This window comes from Corylus avellana, chromosome ca7, assembly GCF_901000735.1.
Source record: "Corylus avellana chromosome ca7, CavTom2PMs-1.0".
NCBI lineage: Eukaryota > Viridiplantae > Streptophyta > Magnoliopsida > Fagales > Betulaceae > Corylus > Corylus avellana.
Genome location: NC_081547.1, coordinates 8,345,331 through 8,354,930, shown reverse-complemented (window position 1 = coordinate 8,354,930; position 9,600 = coordinate 8,345,331). Strand labels below are relative to the sequence as shown.

General features: G+C 34.0%; 1 pseudogene; it reads left to right on the top strand.

Annotated features, from left to right (window-relative positions):
- Positions 1-3,229: 3,229 nt before the first annotated feature.
- LOC132187814 (putative leucine-rich repeat receptor-like protein kinase At2g19210) overlaps positions 3,230-9,600 on the top strand; it is an 8,211-nt pseudogene continuing 1,840 nt past the window's right edge.

Here is a 9,600-nt window from a genome sequence, read left to right as displayed (position 1 = left end):
GATCAACTAGATGGACAGAGCTGCATGGTAATTAACAAGTTGAAGGTGAATAAAATGATTGCGTAAAGTGGCAAAATTTAATTCAAAGATGGTGAGAGGTAGAGTGGCCGTAGAAGCATATATAACCCTAAGTGTGGATATTATACATTTTATTACTTCTTTTTTTTTTTCCTAATTGAAAGGGAAAAGAGGTTACTGGGGCGAATCTTTCCCATTTGGATCCATTCTTGATCCGAATGGAAGAAAGAGAAAACACTTTAGCTTTTGCTGGGTTCTTCAACCAAAGAGAGAAAACACTTATAAACACTTACCTAAATAGCATATATAACCCCCAATACAGTTAACTTCGACTACAAAACACTTACCTAAATAGTATTCAATTAGAAAAATGCTATACATCCTAAATTTTCTTTTTAAAAGTTAGTTCTCAAATAATGTGTCACTATCTCATGAGTTGATGATATGCTTTTCAAAATAATAAATCTCATGAGATGGTGGCACATAATTTGAAAACTATTTTTTGAAAAAAAAATTTAAGATGTATAACACTTTTGTTTCGATTAATACAAATTTCATGAGGTTTCGACGACCTCAAGGAATGTCGGAGATGTCGATGTCTCAATTTGCTTAGTAAAGGGTGGATCATGGGGGGTCAATTTATTATTAGTATTATTATTATTATTATTATTATTATTATTTATTGCTAAAACCCAAACGTATCTTTTCTCCCATGCATGTATTCTAATAAATCTTCTCAATTAAGTTTTGTTTGGTAGCAGGATGTCAGCCTATGTAATCTACCTCGAATTCTCCTTTTTTTCACCCTTTCACGTCATTTGCTTAAGTTTTATTCGGCCAATACGTTTGTTTGGTAAAGGTTTCTTCTTTTTATTTGTTCTCAAAATAAAAATATTAAAGTCTTCTAATCAACACTTATAAACAAAAAATAAAAAAATAAAAAATAATAATAATAATAATAATAATAAAGCCATGAAAAAAAAAAAAAAAAATCTAGCAGCGGAGGAGGAGCCCCTCCTCCTGTTCCTTTCTCTTCCCCAATCTTCTTTCCTCTTTTGCTTAGATTCGCCATCCAGACTTTTTACCGGCCTGTCACATTCTACGCACCGTCATCCTACCAAATTTGATGCGGTTTCTAGATCTATTCTCTTCAGAATCATATATGTCTTTCTCCATCAGTTCGGTCCATCCACGTTACCACTCACCGTGCTCATCGGTCACCCCTTCTTCAAGCTGCCAGCCTTCATGCATCATTATGCCGGCCACTAGGAGTGGGGTTTTTTTACTATTTTTTATTCTATATTTTCCTTTTTGCATCTGAATAAGACAAGTTTGATGTTATTCTGACTATAGCAAGTCTTGGATTTATTCGTTTTCTTAGGTTTTGCTACAGATCTATATACTAATTGTGATGATGACATTTCTAAGGTGTTGTTTTGTAATAGCCCTAGAGGCTATTGGGTATGTCATACATAGTACTGTTGGGGTCATAGCTAGAGTTTTCAACTTGTATCTTTGGCATTGTATGATTGAGCATTTTACTCCAAATTGATTTTATATCAATGAAGATAACTCGTTTGTTCAAAAAAAAAATTAACAAATAATTAAAATTCAAAAAATCACAAAATATTTGAAATTAGGGATAAATGGAAAATCAATTCTTGTGGTTGGCCTAAATTACAAATTACTTTTTGCGGTATGAAAAATAATTAAGAGATCATCAGAGTAATTAAGCTAAAATAACAATTTAATCCTTACAGTCAAATTTCATTAAAACATTTGACAAATTTTGTTAGTGTGACATATCAGCACCAATAAAATAATGAGACGTACATCATTATTAATAAAAAATAAAATTAAAAGAAAAAGTATAAATATATAAAATTTTAAATGGGGGACAATTCGTGCACCCAAGAATAATCATTCCTGGTAGTGGGCCCTCAAGCCCAAGATAAAGTTGACGTGTTCCATCGGGTGGGCCATACTATGACAAATCTTAGGCCCCTAGAGAACCCAACGACTAGATACCCATTAATTCCACGAGGGTTACTTTGCTTCCTTGACACAGAATCATGGCATAGCAAAAATAAATAAAAAACTTGTTAGATATCTTCGCTTATTCAAATTACTAGCATAATCTGAATTAACATACTTAATGACACTAGAACCGATACTACATTCTTTGTTATATACTAAACCAACATTTGTAGTTTCGCGTAAATACAAAAGTATCAATTTCATTGCCTGCTAGCTAGTAAACCTTACATGAATTCGCCATGTATAATGAAAAGACCAAGCACATTGATGTCAAATATTATTGTCATTAGTATTTATGTGTGACTGCAGTAAAATGATGGACTCCTACATTAAAAATATGTAAAATATGTGAATGGTTAATATAGCATTGAAGGTGAATAAAATAATTGCGTAAAGTGGCGGGGAAAATCAAATCCAATTCAAGATAGTGAGAGGTACAGCCGCCGTAGAAGAAGCATATAACCCTAACCGACCAGTTGGTCCACATCATATGTAGCATGCCGTCGTGACTTCATACGTACTGTCCACCAATTATTCAAGTTATACCATTTTATTACCCAAATAGCATAATGAGCTACACCTGGCATTCAATATAAACACAAATTAAGGCTGTGGTCGGCAACGGCCAGCAATTTAAACATGGACTATTTATCAAGCTGCTTATGAAAGGGCAGATCAGATCGGTGGTGGTTGTCCTTTTGTTTTTTCGGTTTTTCAATCGCTAAAAGGTATCTTTTATCCCATGTATTCCCATAAATCTTCTCAATTAAGTTTTGTTTGGTAGCAGGATGTCGGCCTATGTATTCCACCTCAAATTCATTCTCGTTTTTTCACCTTTGCACGTCATGCGTTTAGCCTATCATTTGCATAAGTTTTTTTGGGGGGCCAATCATATTTTGAATCACGTGCGGTGGATTCAACGAAAAGTTAAGTGAAGTAGTGGCAAATAGTTCAAAAACGATTGTAATTTTCCTAAAATTAAGATTTGGTTTATGGTTAGAGCTGGGAGAATGAGAGAACTAGCTAGAGGCCCCCTTTTTCCTTCATCATTACTCTTAATTAGTGGCAAAAAGGTATTTTTGGGTAGTGCTAATACTATATATAAATATTGTTGCTAAGCACTCACTTCCCTCGATCATCCTCCTCCGAATGAAGTAGGCACACTAGCAACAATATGGATGATGCACCAGAATTGGCTTTGGTTTTGAAAGTGTGGCTCTTCTTTGTCTTTGCCATTGCCATTCTTGCCAACTCAAAACTAGCTGCAACAAAAAATCGTCATACAGAAAGAAAACTTGCTGCTGACATTCCAGGTAATTACTACATATATAGATTAATGTTGTAAATTTCGTGAACCTACTCTTTTTTTGTTGGAATCTTTCTTTGGTGCATTAATTCCATGTTATTAGCATTCTTGTCTGGAGTTTTAAAAAAAGTTTGGAGTAATCTTGAAAAATCACAATATGTATGATTCACAGTTCATTAGACATGTGAGGGGCAAAAATGTTTAAGAACGGGAATTACTTATCTGATTTGTAGTTCATTAATTGTTTTTCTTCTGTTTTTTTCTTTTCTATTTTTTCTCTAAAAATTAGTTTGACCCATGGCCCTTTAAAATGCAGTTCAAAAAATTAAGTACACAAGTAAACGTGATCCTATACGGCCTATAAAAAATGTGGTCCTATTGGAATTTGGTATAAATTTAGACCTGCATTGATAATATTTGTTGGTTAGTAAACAAGTTTTATCTGCAAAACTTTACCGATAATGCAAAAGAGAAAATAAAACTTCAAAATTATAAGCATAATGTAGTTCAGCATATTCAAAGATTGTCAAAGTTTTTTGAATGATGTGAATGGTTGGTAAGCACCAGAAGATCAACTTTCTATTAACTTGTTTAGTCATTTGTTTTACTTGTACTTACTCTTCCAATTTCTACCACTACTACAAAACATGCATTCTCAGCAATGAATATTGTCAAAACTAGGCTTCAAATTGAAAATGAGTGTTTTTGACTAATTCTTTAATGCTGTACATCAAAAAAAAAATTGTTGCTAAATTTAGTACAGATCCAATCATGGATGATTTACGGAATCTAAAAGAACGCTAGGATCCATTTTGATAGTTGATTGAATTGAAAATTGAAATATACTAAGAAACAATTATTTTATGTCTTTTCTCCCACTTATATTTTCTTAGCATTGAATGAATATTAATTTATTTTTTTATACATTGATTTAATCTTTGATCTTCATATATTTCCTATTTATACTTTAGCCCCTTCTTCTTTGTCAAAATTTCAAGGTTTCATCAGCATTGACTGTGGCAATGATGACGATTCAATTGACAAGGAAACAGGCATTCCTTACAAATCTGATAAGGAACTTGTGAATATTGGAATAGTTCAGACGATATCCCCTAACTGGTCTGGCTATATCACACAGCAGTTAAAGACGTTGAGAAATTTTCCGATGGGATCAGGGAATTGTTACACCCTAAGACCGGAGCAAGCCAAAAACAATAATTATATGATTAGAGCTCAATTTCTGTATGCAAATTACGATGGCAAAAACCAGACCCCAATATTTGACCTATATCTTGGCGCCAATTGGTGGACGACAATGAATTCATCCGGTCCAGTTTATTCTGAGATTATTTATGCTCCCTCGATGGATTACATAGATGTGTGCCTCGTGAAGACTGGCGATGGGGTGTACCCTTCATTTCATCATTGGAACTACGACGTTTGGACAATTCCATTTATCATACTCAGTACGGCGCTCTATCAAACGTAATGCGATACGACATTGGCGGGGAAACTGGAACTAAATCACCTGTCATCAGGTAAATCAGTCATACCATCATGGATCTTATACTTGTGTCAAGATGGCTCGAAGTTTTGCACACGCTCATAAAATTTTGTACAAATCAGATGAAGTTGAATTTTCACAACTAAGAGCAAAGCCCGTCGGCCCTCCAAAACGCTTTGATAGTGATAAGCACAACCCGAAATCATTTGGTACGAAAATTTACAAGCATGTACAAAACTTTGAGGCGATCGTGTCGATGGATGGCACAAAGTGATTCGAGTTCGTCTGTTCCTCCGATGTTAACGACTGAACGACAACTTTTTCTGGAATCACTTAATCACTTATAGATGAAAAATCCCAATATATATATATATATATATATATATATATACTATATATATATATATATATATATAATGCGATTTCTTGAAGTTCAAGGCATTTTTCAATTTTAACCTCAAAGTTCAAAAATTGACAATCTACCCTTCTGAAGTTTCAAAAATTGACAATTTAAACCCTCTGTTTAATTTTTCCTTCTAAATGGACGGAAATATATTAAATTACATCATTACCCTCAGGCTTTTTTTAAAAAATTTCCGTCCAATTTAATGAAAATTAGTAACGGAAGGTTTAAATTGCCAATTTTTGAACTTTGGGGTTAAAATTGAAAAACCTAACCCATATATATATCAACATGAAGCAGCCTTTGCATCTTTCTTTGTGATAAATACAAAATAGCCTCTTGAGTCTTGACACAATATGATCAATGCATTTGTCTGAATTAGGTATCCAGATGATGTGTAGGATCGGCAATGGATGCCTTTGCTATTTGATAGTTGGATTCCAATCGCAACCAATTTGACCATTTACTCCCAAGGCAATGATAACACATATAAATTACCGGCCGCGGTGTTGAGGACTGCTGCCAAAACACCCAACGCCACCACTGCCTTGAACATATACTGGAATACTGCACATTCTCTTTCCACATTTTACGTTTACTTTCACTTTGCTGAGATTGAGATGCTCGGAGCTGGTCAGCAAAGGGAATTGAAAATCACTTTGAACAATGAGCGCAACCTGAGAGAATCTGTTAAACTTGATTATCTACATCCACTCACCATAGTCCAGAATGATCCGCCAATTAGTGGCAGCCAGATTAAACTTTCAATCAATGCAGCTGGGGCAACTATGTTTCCTCCAATCCTCAACGCCTTTGAGATTTTTGCGTTAAAGGAGCTCCCAAATAAACCAACGGCTATAGGTGATGGTACGTACGACTTCTTCTATGATCTCATAATTCTATATGATTTTGTATTTCTAAAATCATATTTTTAATTCTTTTATTTTTCCATTAAAAACATTAGTTGAAGGTATCATGGAAATCAGGGAACGGTACACCGTGATTAGAAACTGGCAAGGGGATCCATGTGTCCCAAGTGAGTACTCATGGGATGGTTTGAATTGCAGTAATGACAATTCTCCAAGGATCATATCACTGTGAGTATGCTTTTTGATAATTTGAATTGAAAGAAAAAAAAAAAAAAAAAAATCATTTTGATGGAATTTCCAAACACTTAGCACCCCCCCTCATTTGTGAGACCAACTAATTGCATGAGAATAATTTTGTCTTTATTGCAACTTATATGCAGAAACTTGAGCTCAAGTAAATTGGCAGGGGAGATTGCAGCTTCATTCTCCAATCTCAAAGCACTGCAATCCTTGTGAGTCTTCATTTGTATTGATATAGATATATTGGCAAATGGATATCTTATACTGCTAAAGGTTTTAATGCTTGGAGATCGAGCATATTTGTTGGATTTGATATTAGGAAATTTTTACTTGGAAAGTGTAAATTTTATGTGCAAGTACTCTTGTAATTGAATATCACGCTGTAAACAAATATCAAAACAATTTTTTAGCTTAACATTTACGAATATCTTTATCCAAAAGCTTACAAACTCTTTTTGTGTCAGGGATTTGTCATATAATGACTTAACTGGGCCATTTCCAGAATTTTTTGCACAACTGACGTATTTGAACACCCTGTAAGTTGTTGAGTTTTGATCGAGATATTGTGAACCTGACCTTTAAGGAAGGAATTTGAGGTGATGAGCTTAACACTATATATCTCTGCAGTGATTTAAGTGGTAACAAGCTCACAGGGTCAATTCCGGAGGCTCTTGTGCAAAAGGCTAGGGATGGGAAATTTGTCGTGAGGTTAGTCTATGATCTTCTTGCTTCCCATGTTTCCTTTTCTTCAGTTGGTTAATAAAGCTAATTTCAATTGTCTTTGACCTTTTTTTTTTTTTTTTTTTTAATCTCTTTCCTTTATAATTCCTTGTTGTACCTGGCATATTTTCATTTGTTCAATGCAGTGTGAATTTCTTTTATATTTCCAATACTAATTGCATGATGAAATAACCATCTATCTTACTATGGCATCTTACTTTGATGCACTTTATGCAAGAGTTGGCGACAATCCAGATCTTTATGAGACAGCTGACTCAGCTCCAAGCAAGAGAATAAAGAAGAAAAATAAGTTTGTTATTCCTGTTGTTGCATCGTCTATAGTAGTCCTGATCCTTCTGCTTCTGCTCATCTTTGGTGGTCAAGTGAAGAATAGAAGGAGGTAGTTCTTTCTTTATCTTCTACTTCTCTGTAATTCTCATTAGAATTCATAGAGGTGAACTTATTTCCAAGAGGTATGGCACCCAATCATAACTGATCTTATTTTTCTTGTGATACACAAAGCATTTAAGAAGGTTAAGAAATTTTTTTATAGAAATTGAGGGGGACAAAAAATGAAAAACACTAATTAGCTTCTCATGAGAGGCCATTTTTACCAAGCACACGATAGTAAAAGTAAACTATGCAAACTGATCAAAAATTGAATTACATCCATATACCTCCAATGTAATACCTAGCCAAAACATGTTGCAAAAACCAATTTTTGGGAATAATTTATTATAAAAACAAAACAATAACCCCAAGAAAAGATTTAGTGTTTGTATGGTGAACTAAAACACCAATTGGTATTATTCACAATTTTATTCACAATATTATTCACAAGTTTTAAAAGAAATATTTTTGAAAGTAAATTTTACAAAAGAATGTTACGTTAAATATACTTTTATCTACATGATAAAATGTTCAGAGTCACACACTAACACTAGCTTATTTGCTTACTGAGCCGTAGACTCATTATTCTACCTGTAAATGTTGTTTACAGAGACACTTTAAAGTAATATCAAACGACAGAACAACGACGAGGAGAGATCAGGAGCTTGAGCTAGCAATAGTAAGCCTAAGGTATTAGATTTACATAGTTGACAAGTTTGAGAAATATCATGTAACGAATATTTATGTGACAAGTTACTGCTATTGTATGTATAGATGTTTAAAGCTCTAGTGAATCATTGTTTATGAAAAGTAGTAGGTAAATTATATTGCATTTTCCACTGCAATGTTGTATCGTAATAAATCTAGAGTAAGAAGCAAAGATCATTGCAAGGAGCTTGTGTTTCGAGATTTTGCGCTCCAAGCAATCTCCTACGAGAATGCTTAAATGCTCTCCCAGCAACTTGGCGTGGTCTCCTCCTCCTATGGGTTTTCTAAAAGCCAACTTTGACGTGGCTATTAGGCAACATATGACAGTTGCAGCTGCAACTCTCAGTGATCTTGACGGAAATATCATTAATTGCCGCTGTGTCCAAAAAACTGCGCTTGCTTGATGTTAATGCCGGTGAAGCTCAGGCTGCTTTGTTGGCAGTTCAATTTGATTTCTCTTTTCGCTGCCATTCTCTTTGTCTTGAGGGTGATTCTCTCACTGTGATCCTAGCCATAAACAAGGTTTCTCTTTTTACTGATTGGTGTTTTGCTCCAATCATTGGAAATATCCACTCGCAGCTCCATGATTTTTCTACTTGGACCGCAATGAAGACTTCCGGTAGTGTTAACTTTAGATCACATCAGCTTGCTAAATGGGCCGCTTCCAACCGTATCTTTGGAAGCATTTCTATGTTTTGTTCTATTTTTCTTCAATTATGATCAATTGTGCAAAAGATCCACCCTTGTAATTTCTCCTCTCCTGCTTTGAATAAAAAATAAAAAGAAAAAATGCTAAACTTTTCAACAAAAGGGCTTTTTTGCCAACAATGGGTGGTTGAACGGGGTTGAATGTGATAGTTAATAGTTCATAGGCACAACGTCTAAATTAGCGGTAGTTAAGGAGGTTAGAAGCATATTTAGGATTGTGTTTGAAAAAAAAAAAAAAAAGCTTTTAAGTCAAAAACTACTTTTTGGCAAAAGCTTCATTTTTAAGCTTTTGCCAAAAGTGCATTTTTGTCATTTTCAGAGTAAAAAAGTCTAATAAGTGTTTTTGAAATTTTTTACCAAACATACTAGCTTTTGCTTGGCATAACTTTTTTTGTACTAAACATACTTTTTAAACTCTCTAACGTAATCTCAAACATGTTCTAAGTGTAATTAAACCCCTTTTCTTTTTTTTCTTTTTTTCTTTTTTTTTTTTTTCATCGATAAGAAGCCCAACCATCAAATCTGAAAAACTAAACTAGTCTTTTTTCAAAACTAAACTAGTGTTTTCTCAAAATAACATATTTATTATTTATCGATCTCTGACACTTTAGCAAACCATTGGCATATAGAATGATTTCTTTATATTATTATCATATTCTTGCCAGAGCTTCTTGTTTCTTCTATGCTGCAAAACATC